The sequence below is a fragment of the Bubalus kerabau genome, chromosome 8 (genome assembly GCF_029407905.1).
Source record: "Bubalus kerabau isolate K-KA32 ecotype Philippines breed swamp buffalo chromosome 8, PCC_UOA_SB_1v2, whole genome shotgun sequence".
NCBI classification, from domain to species: domain Eukaryota; kingdom Metazoa; phylum Chordata; class Mammalia; order Artiodactyla; family Bovidae; genus Bubalus; species Bubalus kerabau.
The window spans coordinates 50578432-50595655 of NC_073631.1; the positions used below are offsets into that span (position 1 = coordinate 50578432).

General features: G+C 39.7%; 1 protein-coding gene across 9 annotated transcripts in view; it reads right to left on the minus strand.

Moving 5' to 3' along the window:
• NAMPT (nicotinamide phosphoribosyltransferase) overlaps positions 1 to 17224 on the minus strand; it is a 378494-nt gene that overhangs the window by 274910 nt on the left and 86360 nt on the right. For 2 of the 9 annotated variants that reach the window (XM_055590234.1, XM_055590230.1), the window contains exon 3: positions 9792 to 9834. The exons of the other annotated variants lie outside the window; for them this stretch is intronic. The gene's annotated coding sequence lies outside the window, so the exon portion shown is untranslated. The remainder of the gene's footprint in view (positions 1 to 9791; positions 9835 to 17224) is intronic. 9 annotated transcript variants of the gene reach the window in all.

The window sequence follows — 17224 nt, forward strand, 5'->3', positions numbered from 1 at the left end:
AATGGAAACTTACTGTTTTCTTTGTTATTACAAAACAAGTATGAGGAAAGGAGAACACAAGGAAGAGAGTTTCATTTTTATTGTTGCTGCAAGTAGCTGACGTGGTTTCCTTTGAAGTGGAAAAGTTTAAAAAAATTGTGACTGGAAATTACTTGAAAACATGTTACATAGTTGCCTACCTTTGTAAATAGGCCATATATCCATTAACTAAAAAATATGTATTGATATATACACATATGTATGTGTATATACCTATATGTATATACATGTATGTATGTTGTAGGTATATATAAAGTGAAAGTCACTCAGTTGTGTCTGACTCTTTGTGACCCCAGACCCCATTTCCATGTGCTCTGTCCATGGAATTCTCCAGGCAAGAATACTGGAGTGGGTTTCCATTTCCTTTTTCAGGGGATATTCCTGACCCAAGGATTGAACCTGGGTCTCCAACATTGCATGTGGATTCTTTACCAGCCACCAGAGAAACCCTGTGGGTACATATATTTTTATATAAAAATACGATTGACTTTTGCACAACACAGATTTGAACTATACAGGTCCACTTATACATACATTTTTTTTTGGTCAGTAAATATTATAGTACCACATGATCCAAGGTTGACTGAATCCATGGATATGGAGGGAAGACTATTAATTATATGTGGATTTTCCACTAAGCAGAGGGTTGGTGACCCTAACACCTGTGCTAAGTTTAAGGATCGTGTGTGTGTGTGTGTGTGTGTGTAATATAACTACACATTATATATACACTACATGATTATAAAGACTTAATACTCATCTGGACAATGGAGTGTTTTCAATAAATTGGCTATAATATTATCAGCATTTTAACTTTTGGGGGGGATGGCTTAGCTTGTGACTATGAAGATGGATGTTTCTGTCCCATAATGATGCTATGTGGTAAAGTGTGGAGAATCCTGGCACTCACAAGTGCTCAGTTAACACTGGTCAGACTAAATGGCCTTGGACTGCTGTGCTGCTAGAGGGCTTGGGTCTTTTTAAAAAAAAATACACCTGCCTTCTCCTTACTGTTAACTCTCTCACTGTTGACGGTACTTAGCACAGCATGATGGCAATACAACAGAGCTGGGAATGGCTGTTACAAGAGATTCTCAGCTCCAGACAGCGTGAGAGTTGGAGAAAAGGCTGAGAATTTGTTGACAACCAAACTGGTCTCTTGCTGGCTCGGCCTCTTTCCTAGCCCTGACAGAACTGGGGGAATTAAATTCCTTTGCTGCTTTGACTTTCCTCATGTCTGCAGCAGACTGCAGTGTGCAAAGCACAAAGTCAGCAGGTCTAACTTTGGAGAGGCTGGGACGCCCTGTTCTATAAACGTCTGCCATGAGACCAAAATAACTCATGCATTTGGTGGCCAAATTTAACGGCTATAAACTGCTTCCAGTATAGAATCACTAGACAAATTTCTTTATTTTTCAGGTTCTACTGCTTAAAAACATCAAAAAATACAAATATAAATGTATTTTGGATAATACAAATATGCATAAAGAAGAAATTAAAAGTCATCCATAATCTCATCACACAATGGAAACCACTAATAATATGTTTGGACCATCCATCTATAGAAATATACATTTTTCCTTATATTTTGTAATTGTACATGCTATACTATTTTGCAATTTCTTTCTTCTTACCAATACTTGGGTCTACATTGACAAGACAATGAAGATGAATTTATATTATTCTTATTAATTATGTAATATCCTCCCACATGAAGGTTAAAAGTGATTATTTTAACCTGATTTTATTCATTTATACTTTTTCTACTTTACATTGATTTCCTATAATCTCATTCTCTTATATCCTCCATCTCAACCTTGTGCTTTTATTTACCAGGTCAATAGGATCTGTACGTTTCATACAGGGCCAGTGTTTCTCCTCTTTAGCAGTCGAGATCATGTTGATCTACCCTGTGGTATTCCCTTCCCCGCACCCTCCCAGTGTCTGTCCACATGAGTTCACGTCCAATCACTGAGCTATTTAAGAAGGGTTGCTTGCTAAGGAAAATCAATGTGTCCCATTCACCCAAGACCCAACGCACAGGAAACTCTTTCCCAGACCATACATCCAAGTCTAGCCTCTCCCAGTGATGTCTCAAATACATGCTTCTGGAGAAAGAGACAAGAGAAAAGGGGAGGAAGGAGGAGACAGAATAGCTGCCTTGTTCACTGCAAGTCTGTCTGTTGCCATTGTGAGACAGAATATAAAGACCATGGCCTGCTGGTGCTCTAGCTATAATATCAGCCTTATTGTAGACCACGACAGTCTTATGCATGCTTAGTTTCCAATCTTTAATCTTGGGGATACAGAGAGCATAAAAGGACTGTGATGTTAGGTACTGATGACTGACTGGCAACTCACTGATATCTCAGGGTCGAAGCCAGTGCAGAAGGAGGGAGAAGGCTACCTAACATCACCATGTAGTGGAAGAGACTGGTGAGAAAAGGCACATAACCTTGGATGAGTTACAAAACTCTACTACACATAAATTGCTGGATCTGTAAAAGTGAGTGGTACACTAAGTGCTCAGTAAATGGTAGTTTTCCCAGCACTTCATATAGTATCAGGCTTATAACTGATAAACTGTACAGAATACATATTGATGGACTATAATCACAGATTATGCACCTGCTGCTGTAGTAGAGGCATGAATTTCAGATGATTTTACAGTCTGAAGAAATCAACAAAAAACCAGACAATAGTCACTGTTCAGATTCCACATTCTCCAAGCAACCTTCTGATAAATTTGGAGTGTCTCAGGGCAACCATGCTTAATTAAGCATTATAAGAAAAGACTATTCCTGTTTAAGAATAAAAGATCATTCTCTTTCTTGGGTTGGTTTAGGTCAGTTCTACAGAATCTGTCAAGTGTTCATGGATCAGAGTGTGTGTTCAACTAAGATTTGTTGAATAACTGGATGAATGAATGAATAAAGATATAAGTGAATGAATTTGAGTTTCAATATCTTGAAAGATGAAGCTATGATCTACTGCTGATTCCATATTATTGTGGTTTTCTTTAAGTCATAGATAAAGAGTGGTTGGCTGCACTAAGTAAATATTTTGCGTATAAGAAGTGGCATAAAGGAATCAATTATCAATATCATCTAGTTATAGAGTTGAAAGGAATATTAGAGTAAGTCTGCATGATGTTATTCCTTATTAAATTTAAAATCTAAAGTCACTTTCCAGTTGTTTTCAACATCATTCTTCTCCTCACATTCTATTTCCAAGCTCTTAAACCAAGCTTCAATCATACCTTCAGCAAAGAGCCCCCATAATAGAGACATATATTTTGGAATAACTTTGTATACGGTTGTAACCTTAATGAGATTCAGAATCTATAGGAATATTGAGGTACTTAATTTTAAGACAACTTATCCCAGAAAAACATTGCTGCCTTTAAGCCACCTTACTTTCCCTGAAAATGTTTTATAATACAGAACCCCATATCCAGGTGCACCAACACTCTTGTTGTTATTCACCAAATATCAGTGACTGGACTAATATTTCTTGATGGAAGTAGCAGAGACAGAATTACTGGCTATTTAGGGAGCATAACAAAATCACTGCAGATGGTGACTGCAGCCATGAAATTAAAAGACACTTACTCCTTGGAAGGAAAGTTATGACTAACCTAGACAGCATATTCAAAAACAGAGACATTACTTTGCCAACAAATGTCCGTCTAGTCAAAGCTATGGTTATTCCAGTGGTCATGTATGGATGTGAGAATTGGACTATAAAGAAAGCTGAGTGCTGAAGATTTGACGCTTTTGAACTGTGGTGTTGGAGAAGACTCTTGAGAGTCCCTTGGACTGCAAGGAGATCCAACCAGTTCATCCTAAAGGAGATCAGTCCTGGGTGTTCATTGGAAGGACTGATGTTGAAGCTGAAATTCCAATACTTCGGCCACCTGATGCGAAGAGCTGACTCATTGGAAAAGACCCTGATGCTGGGAAAGATTGAGGGCAGGAGGAGAAGGGGACGACAGAGGATGAGATGGTTGGATGGCATCATCGACTCAAAGGACATGGGTTTGGGTGGACTCCTGGAGTTGGTGATGGACAGGGAGGCCTGGCATGCTGCAGTTCATGGGGTTGCACAGAGTTGGACACGACTGAGCAACTGAACTGAATAAATAAATAAATAATCTAGAGCCTCTTGATGAAGCTGGCTTAAAACTCAACATTCAAAAAACTAAGATCATGGCATCTGGTCCTATCACTTCATGGCAAATAGAAGGGGGAAAAGTGGAAGTAGTGACAGATTTTCTTTTCTTGGGATCAAAATCACTGTGGATGGTGACTGCAGCCATGAAATTAAAAGATGCTCCTTGGAAGGAAAGCTATGACAAACCTAGACAGTGTATTGAAAAGCAAAGAAAGCACTTTGCTGACAAAGGTCCGTATAATCAAAGCTATAGTTTTTCCAGTGGCAACCCACTCCAATACTCTTGCCTGGAAAATCCCATGGACGGAGGAGCCTGGTAGGCTGCAGTCCATGGGGTCGCTAAGAGTCAGACACAACTGAGCGACTTCACTTTCACTTTTCACTTTCATGCATTGGAGGAGGAAATGGCAACCCACTCCAGTGTTCTTGCCTGGAGAATCCCAGGGACGGGGGAGCCTGGTGGGCTGCCATCTATGGGGTCGCACAGAGTCGGACACGACTGAAGCGACTTAGCAGAAGCAGCAGCAGCAGCAGTTTTTCCAGTAGTCATGTATTGATGTGAGAGTTCGAACATAAAGAAGGCTGAACACTGAAGAACTGATGTTTTTAAACTGTGGTGCTGGAGAAAGAAGACTCTTGAGAGTCCCTTGGACTGCAAGGAGATCAAACCAGTCAATCCTAAAGGAAATCAGTCCTGAATATTCATTGGCAGGACTGATGCTGAAGCTGCAGCTCCAATATTTTGGCCACCTGGTGCAAAGAGTCGACTCATTGGAAAAGGCCGTGATGCTGGGAAGGACTGAAGGCAAAGGAGAAGAGGGCAGCAGAAAATGAGATGGTAAGATAGAATTACCGACTCAATGGCATGAGTTTGAGCAAACTCCAGGAGATAGCGAAGCACAGGGAAGCCTGGTGTGCTGCAGTCCATAGGATCACAGAGTTGGACACAATTTAATAACTGAACAACAACAAGAAACTAACACAATACTGCAAAGCAGCTATACCTCAATAAAAATTATTAAAAAATAAAAGTGTTTGGAAGAAATCTGATTTACAGTTTAGTGGGAAATCTTTGACTACAGAGGACTGAAACATAAAAATGATAACTAATCATCATTGCTGTTTACCAAATACATGCTAAGTGCCAGATACTATGCTAAGACACATATAATCTCAACCATCTTTTACAAATGAGGGGACTGAGGCTTAGAGAGATTTAGTAAACTGCCCCAAATCTTATAGCAGTTAAGTGCTGATGCAAGAAATGCAACATGAATTTATCCACTTCAAAAAACCCATGAATTTCTCTATCACAGATGCCTGTGTGTGAGTCATTGCTTGGCTACTTCCTGGCTTTTACCTGAAACAAGTTACACAAACTCTTATCTATGAAATGATCAAGATTTTAATGTTTCATCAGACTGTTGGGAGGATTAAGTTACCTAATGTATTTAAAGTACTTAAAATATGACTCGTAACAAATGATATCTATTACTCATGTGAATGCCACTAGCTTCCTGTGAGGGCAAGGATAACCACTCAGACCTGATGAGCATAATTTCTTTCTCATGGGTAAAATGAAGTTCTGTTTTCAGATCTTACAAGTCCTTTCAGTTCCAACCTACTTTGATCATTTTTCTCTGATGAAGCAACTGTAAGTAGCCAGGAATAGTTCTACAAGCAGTTGGAAAGAGGGATGCATAAGAACTAGGAAAAGCATGCTTACCAGATGACTCTTGAGTCTGGAGAGCAGGTCAGAAAGGAGACCTTTATCATCATTTATATTTAAGTTCATCTTCATGCTAGTTCTTATTTCCTTTATAGAATTATAAACCACAAAGACCTTTTTGTTTAACTCTATCTCCTTGCTCTTGATCTTATAGGAAAAAAAAAAAGGTGTTAATAGTTCTACATTTATTGTAGCCAACTCTACAAGGATATATTCTGCAAGTCGACTGATCCATTCTATCTGAATGTCAATTCTGGGTAGGCGGAGTTAAAAGGTTTCTTTGGTTTGTTTTGTAGCATGTAGTTTATATTTTTTCCAGCCATGAAGACTACATTTGGAATTGCTGGAGCTCTGTCACCATGACAATTTAATGTAAAAAAAAAAAAAAAAAAAAATCCACGGGAAGAAGAAAGAATCCATTAATGTGGTGAGAGTTGACCCACCAGCTTTACAGTTTAAAACATATTATTACAGCAAATTATGCTGACATATTTTGACAATTCAGAACAACTATTTACTCCATAGCCTTCACATTTTTATCAACAAGGCTTTTGTAAAACTACTTTTAATCAGCCACATCAGAATTTATAAATTCCCATGGAGCCTTGGAATAGTTTGTGGAGGAAGTCACAGAGAAAAGCTGAAAGATACATTTAGCTGAAGGTCACGGGTGCAAGTATACACTTTGATTCCTTGTTTTTTCATTTGAAAAAGAAGGAAAAATCCTTCCAAAGTAATTATAAGTGTTATTAAATTTATTTTTCTTTAATAAGAATGTTGACTTGATTGCCACAATGTGTGTTCTCCTGCCCAGGGTGACTGACAATTCACCTGAAGTTCTTTGTACTCTGCCCTTCAGTGGTGATTTGCTTTAGAGATAAAGGTGTCTCTTCCTGATTCTTATGGGAATTATGCTACCAAGAGCTCAGAGTGATTCAAGATAAGTACAGTCTGACAGTTTGGCTAGAAACACTGTCATTCTTACGCCTTATACCTGGGTCCTTGCCAACCATGCCATCCCAACCTAAGCCTGGTGTCCCCACTCTGACCTGCCCCCCATTTGGATCCCAAACCATCCCTTCTCACTGAAAAATGACTGTGATTTCCCCAAATATGGAGAATTATGTGGATCACAGACTCTTGAACATGCTTTCAAGCTCCACTAATTTGTCTATTCAATGGATATATTTTAATGCCTATTTTATTAAGCATCTTCAAAAATATTTATTGTTTTTGTTATATTTTTGTGTGTGCTATTCAGCTTCCCTGCTATATTTTATCTGTGCAATAAAATATTTAAGATATTTGAAGGGAAGTAGATAAGAGTAGGAAAAGTTCATCAAAAGCAGTTCCACCAAGATAGAAAGCCCAGAGATAAACCTATACACCTATGGGTACCTTATTTTTGACAAAGGAGGCAAGAATATACAATGGGGAAAAGACGGTCTTTTCAATAAGTGGTGCTGGGAGAACTGGACAGCTATGTGTAACAGAATGAAATTATAACATTTCATAACACCATACACAAAGTTAAACTCAAAATGGATTAAAGACCTAAATGTAAGACTAGAAACTATAAAACTCTTAGAGGAAAACTTAGGCAGAACACTTTATAACATAAATCACAGCAAGATCCTCTATGACCCACCTCCCAGAGTAATGGAAATAAAACCAAAACTAAACAAGTGGGACCTGATTAAACTTAAAAGCTTTTACACAGCAAAAGAAACTATAAACAAGGTGAAAAGACAATCCTCAGAATGGTAAACAATAGCAAATGAAACAACTGACAAAGGATTAATTTCCAAAATACACAAGCAGCTTGTACAGCACAATACCAGAAAAACAAACAATGCAATCAAAAAGTGGGCAAAAGACCTAAACAGACATTTCTCCAAAGAAAACATACAGATGGCTAACAAACACATGAAGAGATGCTCAACATTGCTCATTATTAGAGAAATGCAAATCAAAACTACAATGAGATATCTTCTTACACTGGTCAGAATTGGCCACCATCAAAAAATCCACATATAATAAATGCTGGAGAGGATGTGGAGAAGAGTGAACCTTCTTGCACTGTTGGTGGGACTGTAAATTGATACAGCCACTATGGGAGACAGTGTGGAGATTCCTTAAAAAACTAGGAATAATACTACCATATGACTGTGCAATCCCACTACTAGGCATATACAATGAGGAAACCAAAACTGAAAAAGACACATGAACCCCAGTGTTCACTGCAGCACTATTTACAATAGCTAGGACATGGAAGCAATATAGATGTCCATTGACATATGAATGGATAAAGAAGCTGTGGTACATATATACAATGGAATATTACTCGGCCATTAAAAATGCATTTGAGTCAGTTCTAATGAGGTGGATAAACCTAGAGCCTATTCTACAGAGTGAAGTAAGTCAGAAAAAGAAAAACAACTGGGCTTTCCTGGTGGCTCAGCTGGTAAAGAATCGGTCTACAATGCAGGAGACCTGGGTTCGATCCCTGGGTTGGGAAGAGCCCCTGGAGAAGGAAATGGCTACCCACTCCAGTATTCTGGCCTGGAGAATTCCATGAACTGTATATTCTATGGGGTTGCAAAGAGTTGGACATGACTGAGCAACTTTTGTTATTATCATAATGCATAATACAGAATCTAGAAAGATGGTACTGATGAACCCATCTGCAGGGCAGCAATGGCTACATAGACATAGAGAACAGACTTATGTCACAGATGGGGGTGGGAGAGGAAGAAGAGGGGCGGATGAATGGAGACAGTAGCATGGAAACATATACACTGCCAGATGTAAAACAGCCAGTGGGAATTTGCTGTATGACTCGGGGAACTCAAACAGGGGCTCCGTAACAACCTAGTGGGGTGGGAAGGGGTGAGAGGTAGGAGGGAAGTTCAAGAAGGAAGGGATGTATATATACCTATGGCTGATTCATGTAGATGTATGGCAGAAACCAATACAATATTGTAAATCAATTATCCTTCAATGAAAAATAATTTTTTAAAAAAAGCAGTTTCATGATTAATATTGTAAAGTAATTAGCCTTCAATTAAAATAAATAAATTTAAATTAAAAAAAAGAAATTGACAAGCATTGATGTTTATCTGTAGGTAAATAAAAAAATAGGAAATAGCTGATACAGAGGTTTTGTAATGAGAAGAAGATGCTGCAAAGGCCAGGCCAGAGGGTGACTGAACTCATAAATTTTAGTGGCATCTCAGAGATAAAAAAGGGAAAATATCAACCAGAAACTCTGAAAACAAACTACTTATGTTGTATCCACAGGTAATATAAAATATTTAGTCAGAATTACATACGGCAATTTTTTCTAAATAATAGCCATGCTTTTTTGAAATCATTTCATTCCAGCCTTCCTTGTTCCCCTGCCTCCGCTTTCTTTCTCGTCTGACAAGCAGTATTTTTCACCTGTATTATCTCTCTCTCTACTATAATTTAAGCACATGAAAAAAGAAGTTTTGCCTTTCTTTTTTGCTGCTTTATTCTTGCCTAGAATGATGGCTGGTACACAATGCTGCTGCTGCTAAGTCGCTTCAGTCATGTCCGACTCCGTGTGACCCCATAGACGGCAGCCCACCAGGCTTCCCCGTCCCTGGGATTCTCCAGGAAAGAACACTGGAGTGGGTTGCCATTTCCTTCTCCAATGCATGAAAGTGAAAAGTGAAAGTGAAGTTGCTCAGTCGTGTCCGACTCTTAGCGACCCCATGGACTGCAGCCTACCAGGCTCCTCCGCCCATGGGATTTTCCAGGCAAGAGTACTGGAGTGGGGTGCCATTGCCTTCTCCGTGGTACACAATAGTTCTCATTAAATACTTACCCAGTGAAATTAGTGAACTACAGCAAGGCTTGGTAAACACTTCCTGTAAAGGGTCAGATCAATAGTTTAGGTTCTGCAGACCAAGAGGCAAAATCGAGGATGTTATTTAACAACTGTTAAAAATAAATTCCCGGTTCCCCCTCATATAAACCCAGGCAGCGGGCCAGAGTTGGCCTGTAGACCATGGTTTATCAGCCCCTGAACTGGAGGATTAACAACTCAACAAAAATGAAAAATCTCCTTCAACTATCCTTAACCTCACATCATTTCTGGTAACTTTCAGGAACTCAGCCAATTACACCAGTGTGAAAGCAACATGATAGTTTGCAATTCTGTGTCTTTACAGAACTGGGGACATCACTTTTTCAGGCCTAAATGTTACAATCAGGGGGATGGGGAAGCGTCAGGTCACAGTTGTTTATTACTAATGTCCTAATCTCTTCTATCATCAGGCCAAGAGCTAGTGGCACACTTCAAGTTTAAGACCCAGCAATAAAATATACTCTCAATCCTTTGAGAAAAGCAGGCCATGAGAGATCACTCAAATTCTGTATTTAAAATGTCCACATCTAAAAAAGTATCAGCCTAATTCTAGCATGGTGTCATGTTAGGTCTTATTCTGTTTCCCATATTTTCCACTTGCTAGAATGATTTTTAAGTTTTACTCATGTTCTGTATATGCATTTATCTCACTGCTTTTACCTACAGTTTAATATTCCACAGGACATATCTGGCACCATTTATTTATTCTCTAGTTTTATAGTGAGGCCTTGAGTTGCTTCTAACCCCCAGAAAACACCAACACACTGTAATGAACATTCTCACAGTCTCCTTGGGGATCTGGGAGAGGTTCAATCAGAATGCTCCCCACGACTGATGCCTTACCTGTGTAACCTAGCAGGGCCCTATGAGGCTCTCCCAGGACAGACCCTTCCCCCACATCCTCTCTGAAATACCCAGATAATAGTGTCTCATGCATATTTCCTTAATTTTTCAGATGCAAAAATCACTATCAAATGTTAGAAATTAACTACTTGATGATCATGAACATGTAGGCCCCAGACCTACCAGTGCCCAAGGAGTGGTCATTATTAACCAATCAGAGAATTGTGCACAAGCTGATCACATACCTTAAATGCCCTTCCCTTAACCTTGCTTTTCAAAAATGCTTTCATGACCTAGAGGGGTGTGATGGCGGGGAAGAGAGGGAGGCTCAAGAGGGAGGAGATATATGTAAAATTATGGCTGATTTGAGTTCTGCTGTATGGCAGAAACCAACACAACATTATAAAGCAATCTTCCTCCAATTAAAAAGTAAACTGAATACAATTTAAAAAAAAAGGAATCTGGGCTTAGTATAAATTAGCCACAGTAGGAAAAAAATGTGCTTTGCTGAAATCCTTCAGGGAGTTTGGGGATTTTGTTTTTGAGCATGAGCCATCCATTCTTCTTGCTCAGGCCCGAAATAAACCCTCCTCTGCTCCAAACTCCAACGTTTTGGTGTATTTGGTTTCACTGTGTAGGGCACGTGACCGTGCATTAGGTAAACACCAGAAATGCTTAAGGGGTGCCATTCCCCCCAAACTCAGCAATGCTTCTATCCATTTCTAATATCTACCCCTTTCATGAGTGCAGAGTGGTGATTTCCTGCTCTAATCTGCTTTTCTGATGGCTGATGGAAATGGAGCAATTCTTTGTATTCTTGTTGGGCATTTGAGTTTCCCTGTCTGAGATCAGCTTATTTATAAGCTTTGTCCATTTTTCTGATGCTTTCCTTGCTCTTTTAGGCATTCCTTGGCTGGAAATCCTTTGGCAGTTTGAGATACTGCTCACACAAATCCCATCTCCAAGCTTATCACTTGTCACTTCCCTGCTACCTCTCTCTTTGATGACCTTCCTCAAATTTAAATCTGATGTAGTAAAACTCTGCTTTCTGGTGTTTTAAAAGAAAACCTCCCTAATCGAAAGTCGCAAATATCCTCCTATCCTTCCTTCCACTACAGCTTTATCATTTTCCTCTGTCATATTTAGGTCTTTAATCCACTGAAGATTGCTTCTATGTGATGTGAAACCCCATCCTGCCCCCACTATTTTGGAAAGCCTCTACTATCCTTTGCCAAATTTATATAATGAGAGTGTTTGCGAGGGAATGGAGGAGAACAAAGGGGACCTAATAAATCACCCAAAATATATAAGAAAGAATAAAGGTCCACAATTGGCAGAAACAATGCCATAAAGAAAAACTTAAGAATGAGAATTGATGTTGCCAGATTTTAAAATCTTTTACAAAGTCATAGTAAAAAAAAAAAAGTGGTATTTACAAGTAGACTGAAGTAATAACAATAGAGATCTGAGAAACACATCTGTATATCAATCTATCTACACACACGCACACTTTTGTTACAAAAACAAAACAAAACCTCTACTAGAATTTTGACTAGAATTTCAAAAGAAATTATAGACTAATTAGGGAGTTAATTGATGTCTTCAAATGTTCAGTGGTTTCATCCATGAAACATGGTGAGTCTCTCCACTTACTAGTGTTAGTCGCTCAGTCGTGTCTGACTCTTTGCGACCCATGGACTGTAGTAGCCTGCCAGACTCCTCTGTCCATGGGATTTTCTAGGCAAGAATACTGGAGTGGGTTGCCATTTCCTCCTCCAGGGAATCTTCCTGACTGAGGGATCGAAACTAAGTCTCCCACATTGCAGGCAGACTCTACCATCTGAGCCACCAGGGAAGCTTCACTTACGAAGATCTCCCCTTATCCTCTTGGAGGCATTTCTAGAACCAAATAGTCCATGGATCAGAGTTCAGTTAAGAAAGCAGAAACTACTAGAGACATTTTGGGTAGGAAGGGATTTCATCTAGGGAATCAGAAGCCTACAATATTTGGAAGGGTAGAGAGACGGCTCAGCAGTAAAGAATCTGTCTGGCAATGTAGAAGATGCAGGTTTGATCCCTGGGTTGCAAGGATTCCCTAGAGGAGGAAAATGGCAACCTACTCCAGTATTCTTGCCTGGAAAATCCCATGGACAGAGGAGCCTGGCAGGCTACAGTCCATGGGGTCACAAAGAGTTGGACATGAATTACTGAGTGAATGAATAACAACAACAGGAAGAGTCAAGATCAAGCAAAAAAGTTCAGCTGGTGTTCAGGAAATCCAGGAGGGCAGAAATGTTAGGAATTGCAAGAATCTCAGGAATAGCAGGAAGCCAACTACAGCATACAGAATCTGCCACAACCTGAAGCCTGCCAACTGACTCCCTTCTATCCACAGCTATTACCAATGAAGTAGGGTTTTTCCTATTATTTCTCCTAGCTTCTCCTTGGAAAATCTAACTCAACCCCTCTCCACTGCCCCCAACTCACCAAGAGATAGAAATGATATCAAGTTGACCAACAATTCAGCACAAAAGAAAAATAGCAAGAGCCTAATACATGTTAAGTGATTTTCAATAAGTTAAAAACACATAGTAACAAAATTATTTTAAGTATGATTCAAAGTTCATTTTAGCTGATTCCATAATATGGCATATCATTTCACTTGGAATGATTAGAAAGATTTTAACATTTGCAGAAGCTCACTTTTCAAATAGGGGAATCATTTCATAAAGAATATATCTCTGGAAAGAGTATCTCTGCAATGTGATCTAGAGTAACCCTCACTACACAGGCCTGGGTATGGGCTTCCCAGGTGGCACAGTGGTAAAGAATCTGCCTGCCAATGTAGGAGACACAAAAGACTTGGGTTTGATCTCTGGGTTGGGAAATGGCAACCCACTCTAGTATTCTTGCTTGGAGAATCCCATGGATAGATGCCTGGTGGGCTACAGTCCAGGGATAGCAAAAAGTCTGAGCATACACACAGGCTGGGTTCTACTTTTATCGACCTGTGTCTAGTTAGAATTCCACAACTGGAGAGGAAAGAAGAATGTGATGACTGCTCAGGCAGCGGCAATAAAAATGATTCAGTTAAGGGGAATAGAGTGAATGGATTTATTTTACATAACAAATGTGTGACAGTCACTAATAGTCCTGAAATGCAAGTAGGATTGTTAACTAGAACTGTGATCTCTAAATTCGTCCTTGTCAGTAAAGATGCTTGAATCACGCACAAATATAGAAATTAAAAACCTGAAATAGAATTTTAAGAAGACGTTCTAACATTTCCTTCCAGGATTCCAGTGAATCATCTTCTGTAGCCCTTGGAGAGCATTGACTTCTGTGCTCTCCTGTGTGTCCTCCGCATTCTCCATCAAGCTGCCCAAAGCCAGAAATAGCATAAATGCTGCCCATTACAGATAGCATGATGCCTTCATGGAAGCCTTGAATCAGTATTTATATCAGTGGTACAACTGATCAAAATCTATGGTCAAGTTCACTCAAATGACATCACTGCTACCCCAGGAGAGGGCAGAAGTGAGCAGGGTATAAGGAAATCCCTACCCAGAGATCTAGAAAGTAGGAGCAGGAGGTGATTAGAGCAAAGTGGGGTGCAGTTTCTAGAAGGAACGCTGAAGTCAACCAGTGACCACTATGAATAGAGTGAGAAACAAAGCCCAAAAAACATCAAGCTAAAACCAGACACCAAAAGTAGCCACCAAAGGAACACAAAAGAAAAACCTGTGAACTGGAGTTGGGGTGTCGGGGTGTGGTATACGATAGGGATGAGAAAGAGTAAGCAAAGTGCTCTAATCCAAAAGTCAAAAAGTCCATGGCTAGAATTGGGGAGAGCTTCAGACAGTGTCAAATCAAATTTTAGGAGTCAGGAAGAGTCAGAACTGCCAGGGTTCAAAGTTTTATAAGGCAATTGTCATGAAAATATGCCTAGGAGTAAGAAGACTCTTTTAAGATAGACAATTATTCTCAATCTATGATTTCTGATCTTGAAGATTTCTCATCCTTTCCAACCTAGGGAGGCATGAAGGCTCTGAGAGACTTTTTGAAATGTTAGAGCTCAAAATACAAGTCAAGTGCATAGCGTGGCAGAGAACACACATTCATGGAAGGTGCACTTAACACTGATTTACTCTAGAATGAATGCGTTCCACAGAGGGACCCCTTCCATAGAGAATACCTTGAGAATGGGACACGCTGGAGTCATGAATTTGGAGGTGTGCTGCTGTCTGGGGACCAAGTGCTATTCTGGGCCCCCTGGGGGAACCACCACCAAAACAGACAGAAAAAGTCCCACCCTCATATGACTTATATTCCAGTGGGGCTGTGAGCAGATAGGGTAGGAATCTTCAGAGAGAGAAAACCAGGCATGATTTTCTTGACATAGGAGAAAAGCCATTTCTGGTCCAAGCCATTTTGTGATCTACTCCTGGCCACAATGCTTGTCCTTGAACAGGTCTCAATAATAAATGATCTTAAGGGAACCAAAGAAGGCAGAGACAAATGACTTATCAGGCAGGAGAAGTAACAATAGCAAAAATAACTTAGCAGTTGTAAAGACTCTCAATTCTGTTTCATTGGTAAAGATTAGCCTGAAGCCTCAACCACCAGATCAGCTGGAGCCTAAGGGATGATGATGTTGACCTTTTCTGAACCTGGTGACTTCAATCAACTAAAGCTTGGGCTCTATGGGCATGAACCCTCAGCTTAAAACTTCCCCCAATTTTGCTGCTGAAGGAGACGCTGTTTTGGGAAAGATCCCTAATGTTCTCCTCTCTTGTCACAAGTAGTAAATCCTCCTTTCTGCCAATCATTGGCTTGGTGGTGTTTTCTGGCTAGACAGTTAACAAGAGGCAAACCCAGTTTTCAGGTAACAGGACAATACCAAGCAAGCAAACAAAGAGGTAAGAAATTCCAGACAGTGACTGCCCAGTGAGGAAAACAAAGCAGGAGATGGGATAGAGTGAGCCAAGGGAGGAGAAGGTGGACTCTGACAAAGTTGCCAGGGAAGAGACTTGCCTGAAGGAAGTGAGGATCTCTGAAGGAAAAGGCTTCCAGGCATGGGGAATACCAGGTGTCAAGTTCCTGAGAAAGAAACATCCTCAGTGGGTTTGAGGACATGGCGGGAAGGTCAATGTGGCTAGAGAGGACTGAACAAGAAGAGGAATGTAGGAGGCTGTGATTTGAGAGATGGGAAGAACTAGACCTGAAAGGCCTTGAAGGTTATGATAGGAGTTTGAATATTAGTGTAAGCATGGTGGGAGGGAGCAAGTTTTCTGATTTACACTTTTCAAAGATCTCTCCAGATGTTGTGTGAGAATTACTGAGCACAGGTGCTGAGATGAGAAGTAGTGGCACAAGAGCTGGCTATAAAATTTTTAGGAATTTTGTGAATCACTTGTTAAACATAATCATTAATCAAAAATCAAATTATATACATATATATGTGTATGTATATATCTCACAATTAGATTTTGTTAAAGTAACAATCATAAATAACAAAAACTCATCCCTCTCTGATTGTTTTATGAGATTTCACCATTATCTCTGCTCCAGAGGGTACTTATATTTTTTCTCTCTATATGATGGATATGCTACATAACAGGGCACTGTAAGGTCATGTTGGAAGCTTGACATTTACTCTGGTGGGAATACTTAGACCTTAAAAACTCTGACAGTGGTTATTACATAAAGTCAGGACTTGTCTTTATTTTCCCAACTTTCAGCACAGTGCTTAGTATATAGTAGTCAGTGTCCCAGGCAGTCATACTCCTGGAATAGAGTTTTATCCTATATATTTGGTGATCTGCATATATCTGGGGACTTACAACAAAAGCCATAGTCATTTCAACTGGATCAAGCATTTATGTCAATTTACTTGAAAGCAATAGCTGCAAAAACTGTCGTTTTGAAACAGGGCTCTCTACTTAGTTCTAAATGCCTGCTGGTTATGCTTATTGCCACCCAAGACTGCCTTTGGGGGGCTTACACACTCTATCAATGATACTTCATTTTTAAAGCAAATTGGGCCAGGATTTGATTATGAATTAGCATTCTCATGGTAATAACTCACTTGGTGTGAATGGTAACAAGAGATTTATTTATTAATGTAGAAAGCAAGTTTAATTTTAAATGTCAACTAGCTGCTTTCTCTGACCATCCTTCTATAGTAGATGTCCCTTCCAGCTGAAATTCTATTACATCACTCAATTTTCTTTAAAGCACTTACCACATTTTATGTTAGCTTCATTATTTCATGACTTACTTATTAATTGCCTTCCTCCTCCGTTTGACTGTAAACTATATGAAGACAGAGACCTTGTACTGGGCACTGCTGTAGTCAGATGCTAAAGAATATGTCCACAATAGAGAGACCTGGGTTCAATCCCTGGGGTGGCAAGATCCCCTGGAGAAGGGAATGGCAACCCACTCCAGTATTCTTGCTGGGAGAATTCCATGGATAGAGAAGCCTGGCAAGCTATAGTCCACGGGGTTGCAAAGAGTCAGACACGACTGAGCAAGTAACACTTTTT